The 12277-nt window shown below is 31.0% G+C and overlaps 1 protein-coding gene and 1 long non-coding RNA gene across 4 annotated transcripts in view; one reads left to right on the top strand and one right to left on the bottom strand.

Annotated features, from left to right (window-relative positions):
* Nucleotides 1-12277, bottom strand: part of bs (serum response factor blistered) — a 50415-nt gene that overhangs the window by 12621 nt on the left and 25517 nt on the right. The gene's annotated exons all lie outside the window — the stretch shown is intronic.
* Nucleotides 460-11087, top strand: LOC145731302 (uncharacterized). The gene is made up of 3 exons (XR_014178787.1): nt 460-617; nt 3458-3800; nt 8493-11087. It is a non-coding gene; the product is annotated as an uncharacterized LOC145731302 (long non-coding RNA).

Here is a 12277-nt window from a genome sequence, read left to right as displayed (position 1 = left end):
TTTTGCATGGTTTCTTTAGTACTGTAGTCACAATGGAGGGAGAAGCATTAGATCATTATTATTTATAAAAATTCTGTTCTAGTTAAATCACCATGTTAAAACTTCACATTATTAAATGGAGTTTATTTAATAGGATTCCTAAACTTTCAAACAAAAGCAAATAAAAAACCTTTTTGGCCGTGGACCCCCTTAAATCGAATGCGACCAGGACGAACCGCGCATTCCCTCGATCGGGCACGCTTAATTTATGCAATCCACCGAACCTCGGGTACCCCCCGGTACCCAAAAGAAAACCCTCAGCGGCGACATTCCGCCGCACCGGTCTCGGGATAAGATGAAGCGCGTGCCGCCACGTGATTTTTTTCTTGCGGGGACAAAGGGGCCCGGCAAAGCCCGGTAGCCCTAACAATAGGTTTGCCATATACGGGGCGCCCCAGTACCATCTACGGTAGTCCGGGGGCGGGTACTGCCGCGGCGACGGCAGCGCCGCCATCGACGCTAGTCCAAGTTAAGCAGACGACGGTACCCGGTGCACCTCGCCAGTTCTTCGAGTATGTTGGGTGCGTTCTTGGGTGTCTCGATGTCGAAGATCGATTTGGTGTTCCAGTACCAATACGGTGAGTTTTTTATTTTTATTTTGTTTGGTCATCCGGGTTTTATTTGTATTAAAAAAAAATTGAAAATTTCATGATCGTATTAGAAAAAAGTATTAGTAACAAACCCTTTTTTTATTTGGGATGTTTTGAGTTTAGTTCTACCAGAAATAAAGAGTTAAAAATATATGGCAGACCAGTTTTGTTAGAATCCAGAATCAATAGAAAGTAATGTTAATATTGGGACCTCTTCTAAGTCAATTTAGGTATTAGCATAAAACGTTTTATTTAACAATTTTTTTTTCGGGTTTATGCCCTTTTTACTTAGAAGTAATTGTGTTTTCTAATACTAGCATATTTACCAGATCTACTAAAAATAGCCCTCTATATCGATTTTAATCACTTTCCGCCGGTAATCAATATTGTCAATTATCCATAAATCATTTAGCTAACCACTCAAAATGTATTTTTTAAAGATTTGAGATAAGTTAATCAACCAAATAAGTCTCCTTCTCCTATATCAGTGAATGGCTTGATAAAGACAAATTTGATCATAAATCATTCCGACGCCCATACTCTATAACTACAGGTCCGCAAAGCTAGAACTACAAAATATTTTAACATGTAGCATCTTAAAATAATTAAATATAAGCTTCTTGCTGGAAAATAAAACTAAATACATTTTTAACGTTCTTATTTAGTATATCTGGTTTTTCCAAAAGAATTCGAAAAGTTTGTTGTCAATCATTTTGATTATATTTTCTATCAGTTTCAAATTTTCCTGTTTTTATTTAAAATTTAGTAGAGACACCAGTTTTACCACCATGGAGTTACTTAAATAACTCTAATGTTCCCTATAAACTATGAGCCAAAGATGATTCTTCATCACAGGGTGTTAAGTTAAATAAAGCAATCCAAATTAATGGATGGTAAAGTATGTGTTGGATATATTTCAAAAAAGTTGTAATAAAAACAAGCAACTCAAACAAACTCAATATACAGGATGTTTCAGGTTTTAATACGCAAACTTAAACCGCGTATTCTACGTCTAAAAGTAACTATAGTTTGTTATATTCCAAAAATGCTTGGTTAAAGAAATACAGGGTGTTAATTTTTTTTGTTTTTTCTCATAGATCTTATACAGTTTTTGAGATATTTAGCTCAAATTTGGACTATATGTATATTATTATACCCTACATCCCATTGGACAAGCCAACTTTCTGCAAAACTTTACAAGGTATTATTTTTTGGTGTTTGGGCTTCCTTTCTTCTTCCACAAACTTTTTTTCTGGTGCCCCAAACGAGATTTTTGATAAAATATTTAAATATCTTGTTCAATTTAGAGACTTTCTTGTCTCTCTAATTTTTTTCGTACCTGTCACAGTTTTCGAGAATATTCGAAATTTACCAGAAAAAAACACCCCAATTGCATTACCAATGTGCATTACTGCCTTATGAAATTGAGATGTTTTTTCTGAAATTAAAAATGCAATTTGCTTGAAAACGGTTACAGATGCGGAAGAAATTATCGATACAAAAAAGTGTTTTTAAATCGAATAAAAATTTTCAATCTTTAAGAAAATTAAAATTTCTTTAACAAAGCATTTTTTGAATATAGTAAATATAGCAAACTATAGTAAAAACATCCTGTATAGTAAGTTATTTGTCACTCAATTCAGAAAATTAGTTTTTTGTGACATTTTTGTGTCGTTTTTGACAATGTGCATTATTTCATTTTTTATAAATAGTATTCTATATTTGGCATTATAAGAGAAGTAAAAACGAACTTGTAGTTATTTTGTCCGACGCTTTGTTTTACTGTAAAGTCAAATCGTTTAATGCTACATATTTATTGTAGTATTATAAATGTGTACTTATTTGTAATTATTGCTGTTTGACAGTGCATATTCCTGTACTTTTCCTAAAGTAAATTAGTTACTTATATTTGAAATAATTAACATCTTTAAAATTAAATGAACTCAATAGCTTTTTATACAATAATCACCCATAGTAAAACACTCAGTATTTTCAAAATTTTTACTAAAGTTGAGTTTAGGTTGGGAGACATAACTTAACAAATTTTCTATTCTCAGTATTATAAAACTTATACGTAATGCATAGCAAATATTGTAATGATAGGCCAAGAAATGTGTGGTTAATAGATTGATCTGCGTACTTTGTAATCCTGACTGAAACTAAAATTTAATTTTGTAACATCAAGATACCAAGAATACTTCCATCGAGCTATAAAACTGCGAGTATAATACAATTTTATCGTGCATAAAACAAAATCTATTCCACTACCCCAAAATAGGCAATTTTAAATCTTTAAAGTTTCACTAAACCAAGACAAATCTAATATCTGTGTTTCTCTTAATTTTAGATTATTGACGTGTAACTTTATATTACCAAGTTATTCTAAATTGTAACCTTTTCAAAGCAATTATCAAAAACTACAAGTTTGTCTTTGAGAAGCAAAAGGTCACATTAAAAGATGAGTTGTTTCGTATAATTCATTTATATTAAGTTTTTAAAAGCTGCATTAGCATTTTACTATACAATCCATCTGCTAAGTACTCGAGACAACCAATTCACAAACATTATAGCCTGAGAAAGACTCTAATCAAATACGAAGAACTTAATAGCTACTTAATCGTCGATTGTTTGAGAAAGGAGAAGCGCGAAAATAATCTTTCCGTTCATCATCTCGCGATCAAACATCCTCAAAAGCTTCGGTCAACAAACGTGACGATAGTACCATCTGACGTATGTTGATCGAACAGGAACCCTTCTTCTAAAACCTGGAGAAGAACCCCAAAAATCCCAACCACAGTTACGTCACGCCTCGTTTCCATCAATTTCAGTTGGGGCCGCGACTCGACCGGCCGGCGCTTGACCTCGTCTTCAGCACATCTGGTCTAGGAAATCCCCGATTTGTACGGGTTCGGGACGTCCTCAGGGGTTGGCTCTCCCCCAAATGGTAGACAATGGAGAAAAGCAACCATGGAACCTGGTGGCGACGTCCTAAATTGGCGTTCACCGGGTACAGGGATGCTGAATGTGAACAGGTGCGACCAGACCTGTGCCCCCCCGCGTCTCCGTCGAAGAAGTCGGTCACAGCGAGCAGCGTTGATATTGTCGAAAAGCGTCTCCGGGCGGCTAGAGCTGCGGGTCAAAGAGATCGTCACGGCCGATTAGGAATCTAGGGTATGTGCATAATTCCCTCTTGTTTATTAGTGGTGGTGGTGATAAGTGGTGATATCATCAGAGTACCAACTGTTTACGTTATTTTGGTTGCACAACACTATACTTAGTAACTAATTGACACTTAGCTGCAGTGAATTCCATTTAAGAAACCAACCGCCCCTATTAAGTAATCAATTTCACAAAAAAATAATACAAACTCTTTGACCTGTCAGTACAATCACCTATTAAAATTAACATAAAACACAAATTTGAGGTGAAAGTAGAATGTTTTTTTTGGGGTATTGGCAAGGCGTAAGAAACACACTTTTTTTTCTATTAATTTAATTTTAAAGTGGGATTTTCAATACAAGTGTATCCAAAACAACTAACTTCATAATCCAATTGGCTATTATTTATTGGACTGTAATGTAATTTTTTTACCACTGATCAAGATGAGTCAACGATAGAGTAAAGTTTATTACCTCAAAATTGATTCATAAAGAGGCAAACAAAAAATTAGTAGATTTTTTAAATAAATCTCCCTACTTTTCTAAAAATTCTAATACATTCAGTCATATACCTAAACTCCCTGTGCATTATTATTTTTTCTGAAAGCTTTTACGTAACATTTAAACTTTTATAAAGTATGCATATAAAAAATAAATAAATATTTTATCTGCCACGCCTTTATGAACCATACTGTATAGTTAGAATTAATGTGGGTAGGTTCTTGGGAAAAAATTGGGATTGGAAATTGAGATTTTTTTTGTATTTAATACTTTTGTGTATTTTTCGAATCAAATTAATGAGATTCTTCATTAGTCTTTCGTTGACTCACTTTATACACTTTAAATACAAATTTACTGATTCAGGATTAAATAAAGTCTACCTTTACGGTTTCAATTATTTTGCAGCTAATGACCAGCTTTTAATTTACAAAATAATTCTCTAAATTCTAACCCTAATCAAAGGTCTACTGTTTAGTATTTTGACTATTAGTGGTGATTGTGCTATCAAACTGTGTTTTAGATAAGATCATAAGAAAAAAACATTAAATTTTACACCTTGGAATGTTAATGGACAGTAGTCATGGACTTCCTCTTAGGAAGTAATAGCAACAAGTTTTTCGGACACAAGTGTCTTAAAGAATAAATCGGGACATTTTTAGTTCTAAATTGTGTAATTCATCTACATTCATAAAAAAATTAAAACATAAATTTGATCATTTTATTGCAAAAAAAAAATAAATTTTAGTGATATGTTAACAATCAATCAACAATTAATAGCATTTCTTACACTTTAATATTACATTATTAATCAAGTTATATCACAAGTTACCTTACAACTAAACATTTTTGAATTAACTAATAATGGAATGAAGCACCGCACTTACAACTAAAAATAATAACATTATCGCACTAATCTATAGGCAATCAGTAACTTTATAAAATGGATTAAAGTGTGTTTGCAGCATTGCGATAAACAGACATATTCCCGGTGTTTCGTTATTTACGTAAATCATGCAAAATATGCGCATAACGGCGGCCAAATCAACTGAAAATGCAACAAAAATTCCTTATGCAACTGAAAAAGATCACTTCTTGCAGGACACGTCATACGATTTCGTCAGATAAACCGGAGCAAGCGGTAATTTATTTAATAATTTAGTCGAGTTTGTTGCAAGTTACACTCGGTTTGTTATGATGACGTTTCAAGTGAGTTGTGTAAACGAGAGACAACAAATGCGTGGATACTGGGAAATATACTTATGTATATTGCAAACAAATCGTCAGCACTAATAGGTCCATAAGAAAACGATAAACCAATGATTGAAACGCATCTAAAATTATAATTAACAGCCGGGCGCCGGTCTAGAATTTTTATGATTATTTTATTCTTTGTTTATTTACATGAAAGTTGTTAAATTAGTTGGTCTGTTTATTTTGATTGTCTGTTTATTTTGAGATAAATCACAGAAAATGAGACTAATATTGTTCAACAAGAAGAATGTAACGAAAGTTTGATTAATTTATTTATTGTTTGTTATCAGAAATTAGGATTAAATTTACATACAGTTTTGAGAATGTACAAGTTGTAACTATTTCTCAGATCTTATAGTTATTTACACAATCCTAATCAGAAATTTGAATAACAAAAATGACAATGAATAAAGAGAAGAAGATAATTTTTAAATCATTTTAAGTTTGCTTGCTATTAATTTATTAATTGTTTTATATTTACAGCTCTCATCAGTCAGGTCAGTTATTAAGGGTCTAGATGACTGTTCTAGATTTAGTTTAGGTCCAAAATTTCAACTGCAAGCAAATTTGCACTGAAAATGCTAAATTAATACTTTTTGATTTTCCAGTTATTCTAGATCCTAGAAGACAGCCTGAATAACATAATTCTAGGTTTTGGATTCAATAATTAATTAGGTCCGAAATGTTGCTTAAATTTAAATTTGCCAATACAATTAATCTAGTTTGTGCAAAATTGCTTTTTCCGGTTATTAAAATATTGTCAATTTTTTTTTTCTTCCTGTGATATTTAGCATCTGACAGATGATTATATTGTCATACAATATACGTACTATTATTATTTTGATTTAACTGAAAAAGAGAAAATATTAATACAAAAATTGGATCGAGTTCATACTAAAACAGCTAAAAGGTTCCTGACCTAATTGACTGTTGTAGTCTCCATTTAAAAAGCATTTAACACTTTGACTAGTTTTAGCCCTGAAATTTTACTGAAACTCTTGTTTTTAATTTCACTATTTTAAGACTTTGTAACAGTATTCAGTCCTGAAACTCTCCAATTTCGTAGTTAAGAGCATAAATAATTAGTTTGATCTAAGTGATATTAAAAATCTAGGCTTTCTAACGAGAAGCAAAATAGTTTGAGTACCATTTTAAAAAAAAGTAAATAAATGTTTGTTTGTCTATTTAATACCAATTCAGTTTTTGGTTTGTGCTTTTTTAGTTTAATTGCTCGTTGTGTCCTGAAAATTGTATTTTCAATTTGGAATTTCAAATTTTTCTCTCTTTGCTTCTAATATCTTTAAATATTTTTTTTTTCTTGCAAGGATTTAAAAAGAAATACACACAATTTATGCCAAACTAGTTAAGGTATATTTTTTGTTATGTTTCAAAATATTCAAAAGCATGGAAGAATTATAATTCCTTTATAAAAAAAAATTAAGAAATCTAGAGGCAATTTTTAATATTCAAGTAAAATTTTTTCTTATAGTACTTATTAACTAAATAATTGTTTTAATTGTCAAACAACTAAAGTGATTCTAGAATTTTGTGTTTATCGACTGTGTGTTTTTGCTTTCACTTAAAGTGATTTTTATTAAACGTCATTAATTCGCTGCCGTAGGTCATTTTGTTTAATCAGGAACTTTTTTCAATAATCTTACAAAAATATATTTAACCTTTATTATCTAATTTTTATTGTTTTTTTTTTGTGTTTACAAAAGATAGTAACGTTTTAACAAACACTAAAACAAACCTTTAACCAACTTATTTTGATTCAGACTGTACTAGTACTTAATTTGCTGGAAAACTATATTTTAACAATAAAACTAGACAAAATTTAAGTTTAACAGAAATCCAGTTTACCAAAAAATATACATAACTTAACTGAAAAAATGTTCTCAAATTTCAAGTTCAAGAGAATTTCAATTATTTTTTTTATAGTCTAATGTTTTTGTTGGTAAATTATATAAATGTCAATTACCATAAGTTGTCTTATTATACTGCTTTATAGAAGCATTATTCATAATTAAATTTTCCATTGAGTTGGATTGAGCAATTATACTAAAAATATTACTTTAATAATAAACAAACTCGTTTTTATTTTCCAGTTCCACACGTATGCTCAGTGTAGATCTCAGAACTGACTTCCAGTGCAATCTTTCAATAAATTTTAAATCTTTAATCGTTTCCATCAATCTTTCAACTTTATTGGTAATCGAATCCAATCTAATTAACCAACGGGCATATAATGATCGACGAGAAAATGAGTTTCTCAACCCGCAGAGGCAGAATTTAGCAATAAACATAATTCAGTCGATTTACATAATGCGATCGTTGATTAGGTGGCACCCACTTTATGTCTACCTACAACTCGTATGTATAACATATGTAACCGGAATAAAATTATAATTAAACATGGCGGCGGGCAGAATCACTATAAAGGGGTGTGCGTGTGTACATATTGATACCATTTGAGCACTAAGTTCCCCTAAACATCAGAAAATAAAATATTTTTCTTTTTAAAATTGTGAGTGTACACAAGAGTGGGCGAATCGTTAATAAGTGACAAATTGAGAAATCTGAACATTGACAAACAACATTAATATTCAACGCCTTCATCCACAATGTGTGTGTTTTATTACAATTTTATTGACTGGCAAGCGGAAAAATACTTTAAAAAGTTGATGCAAATACAAGTCCCTGTTAAAACTACTTAATAATAATCCGGATATTAATTAAATACCGAACAGTCGATTCTCACTCGTTCAACCTGTAACTAACTTAATAATAACCCTCCATTAGTAAGTGGGCGGAACAACAGCAAATTGAATTTAAAAAATACTTCGTCATTGAAGAATTAATTACTGCCATTAATATTTATGTGCCTCCTTAAATGCTCTGGATGTAATTAAAAAAAAAACTGTTTTCCAATACTTGTTTTTTTTTGTTCCAGGTTCAAACTTAAAACTGGCGGATTGACTGAGGATGGTCCCGACAGAGAAACATTGCCTTTATACCACACAATATTTAGTTATAAGAGTTTTTATTCGGAATTAAACATGAATCAGTATTTCTACAAACTTAACCATCTCCAAAAAACACAATGTAGCTTGATTTATGATTTACAAAACGCTTTATTCTTCCAGAAAAAGTGTATTTAAGAATTTAGATATTAGTTTGTGTAATTGTGCCATATTATCTAGAAATTGTTTAGTTAGATTTAAGAAAAGGTTTAATGTATTATCCCGCAGTAACTGGAGAAAAAGACAGGTAAGAGTATAACTTAATTTTTTTAGTAATTTTTTGTAAAGATAAGATGTAGATGATATACATGACGAATATGCGTAAGAATGTTATGTCAAATAGGGTCTTGATTGTAGTATTTTCCACTTTGTACACATTATTACCACTCCTCTTTCCATTTTATTTCATAAACAACTACCAACAATATTACCCGTAAATCCGTAGGCAATAATACAAAAGAAAGGACCTCCAAAACAACATGAAGTACTATACAGTGTTTAGGTTTGAATTAATTTTGCAATTAACCATATTGACATCCCTTTTTCAAAAAGAAACAAATTTAACCTGTTTCTAGGTTCGCAGAGACAATCTCTAACTGGTTTTCAACAGAAAATCAATGAAACGTCGGATATAATTGGTTGAATGATAACGTGACAGTAACATTTCCTGACTATTAGCCAATGTCTGTTTTATGCGACCAATGCCAATTCACATGTTTCTGGGAATACTAGTTGAAGATTCTCTCTTTTATCAAGAATTTCAGCAACTTTCTGTTAAATTTTGATACACTCTGTATAATTTGAGTTAAACGTCAATTTTTCTTGTCATTTTTAAATTTCTTGAAATAAAGCTCCAACATGGTAGAGTAACACTAGGTCAATAGTTAGTACAAAAACAAATTATAAGTAAATACTAAAAAAATGTAAATCAGGATAAAAAATTTATTCAAAACTATGATTTCTTGTATGAAATTTAGAATGTTTTGAGAGTTAACAAGAACTGGAGTATTTTTTGTGGAAAAAAATAGTTTACAACACCTTTTTCTTAAGTTGTTGTTTTTTTTCTGCAAGTTTTTCGAGTAAAAATGTACAAAGCTGAAGTGCACTAAAATGAAAATTGTGAAAATTGCATTTTTAAAACTAAATATTATAATTTCATTTATAGAGCTAAAAATTTAATAAAAAAACAACAAATCTGCACTTTGAAATATAAATGATATTTTTTATGTAAATTAGTTAATTATTAATGTTCACTGTCTGACAGACAAAACCAATTTTATTTTCTTGTTTTTAGTTAAAACAGAAAATACAGCTTTACAATCCAGCAAAAATTCTCCTACAGGGTGAGTTTTTTATTATTTTTTTTTTGAAACTGGAAAATTGATACAGTGACTTTTTAAACCACTATGGAATGGTAGGAAAACTTTAAAATTTTTGAATTTGCTTGGTACTCATTTTGTGTTGCTGGTTGGGAATGCCGTCTCACTAAAAAAGGTTTTTGGAAAAATAGAATTTCACACTACTTTTAACTGAGCTGAGGTTTATTAACTCAGGTTTTTTAGGTTAACCTAACTAAGCTTAAGGCAGTGGTATATTTTCCCAAAATAGCTTAGTAGCAAAACAAAAAATATGTCAAATTATATCCCCTTATTAAACTCTTTTCTAAAATTATGTAATAATAATAATCTTTGAAATTGCTTCTGAGATAAGTCCTTGCAATGTGGCTGTGTTCAATAAGCATCGACTTTCAGTAGGCTATACAGGGTGTTTAAAATAGTATGTACCTATTGAGTGGAATAGAAGTGGAACGTCGGTTAATTGATAAAAATTTCTGATTTGAACAACCTGTTTGTCTTGTTATTTCTGTCAAAACTATTATTTGATCAACCCTGTATTTCGTACCATTTCTATGAAAGTTAGTATGGTATTTTAGTCACCCTGACGAGCACAGTAAAGTCTTGCAAATTGAATGAGTTGCAGTTGCAATAAGAGATTTTTGTTCGTCAAAGACTTCTCCATTGAAATTAACTGTTTCATCATCAACGTTAGTTCTGACAGTGCATAATTCAAAAAGTGTTTCGTAAATAAAGAAAAACAGGTAATATCGCGATTTGAAACATGTTTAGTGCTATTCTAAGGTAAGTCCATATGTGCAACATTTGCATAAAACACAGCACTGGTTGTCGTTTGTGATTGGTCAAGAAAAAGCAGCAAGCTGAAAGCTGCTTTTTTTGACCAATCACAAACTACCCACTGTGCTACACATGTGGACTGACCGTAGACCAGAGTTGCCTCATCCCTGTAAGTTATATTAGTATTATTATTAATATTTACGATATAAAAACAGTGAATTAGAGAATTGGAAACGTCTTACTTTATAGTTGATTAGTTTTAATGTATAGAATTATAAATGACATTATTGTAAAGTTGAAAAAAAAATGCTGAAAAAAGCTTTATTTTAGAACTGTAGGTGTTTATAAAATTATGTATAAAACATTAAAATAAACTTGCTTGTATTTGAAAAATGTGTTTTAATTGAATTTACAAGACGTGAATGCACGTGGTATTTTTTTTTGTTGTGCCAAGCTAAAAAACGTAGACGCGTCAAACCGTTGGCGGTTTTTAAGAAAATACAAAGAAATGCATACCGTCCGGTCCGGTTCTACATACGTATCTCCCTCTTTTGATGTATGCACATATTTATAAAACGACTTCTAATGAATGTCGGAATCGTGAGAACTCGAACGTTTGAGCAAAGACAACCCGGCCGGCCGTATTCTTATGCGTGACATAATTGAAAATATCTAAAACAATATGATAATCGCTCGATAAAATTGCAAGAGTTTACATTTAAAACATGTTTATTATCACATTCGGGGAACATGTCATTCTAAACTTATACAAACACTCTGCAGTGCCACGCACAGCTGCCGTACAATTACATTTATATAAAATATACATTTTTATAAAAGATATAATATGAAAAATCTTACTTTTATATTTACGTCCGGACTTTACTCGGACTGATTTACAGTTATAATATTACTTAACAAAAATAACAAACTAGAATAAATAACAATTGATATAAATATTGTCAGGAAAAACATGCTTTAAATAAAATTAATTATGTACAAAATGGTTTATAAGGCACGCACAGTCTATTGGAAAGTGATTGGATCACAAAAATATACAAAAACTGCCTACTTAGTTACTACTTACTCTGTCGAGCGAGAGTTTAGTAAACCCCGGAATATGTCAAAACAAATTACCTAATACCAATCTGGACAATATAATACAACCTAATCTTACTTTTACCTACTCTTAAAATTGTTAAAAACAAAATAAATTCCATTTTGAACTCCGCATATAAACAACAATCAAGTTATAAAAATCTATCTAAAACGGACTAGACGATCGATGTCGGCAATATTACAAGCCCCTAAAGAAAAACCCATCTTAAACTATTTTTACTATTATTAAAGCCGTTTAGTCAGCTATGTAAAATAGAGATATTTAGGTTCTTCGAGAAGCATTGAATATTCCAACGGAAGCGATTAAATAGTACTAGTTTCGCTTGAAGTAGTACAGTAGTACTACACCATGGCACCGTGTTCAAAATGGCAACCCGAAGGTTAAATTAGCTAGGGTTATTTAGCAAAACCAATTGTGGATAAATGACGGTCATATTAAGAAATATTCTTGCAGTATTATTGAT

The sequence above is a fragment of the Ips typographus genome, linkage group LG6, assembly GCF_016097725.1.
Source record: "Ips typographus isolate SLU linkage group LG6, UJ_Ityp_2.0, whole genome shotgun sequence".
NCBI classification, from domain to species: domain Eukaryota; kingdom Metazoa; phylum Arthropoda; class Insecta; order Coleoptera; family Curculionidae; genus Ips; species Ips typographus.
Note: the sequence above shows the minus strand (reverse complement) of the source record. Positions and strands in the feature narration are given on the sequence as shown.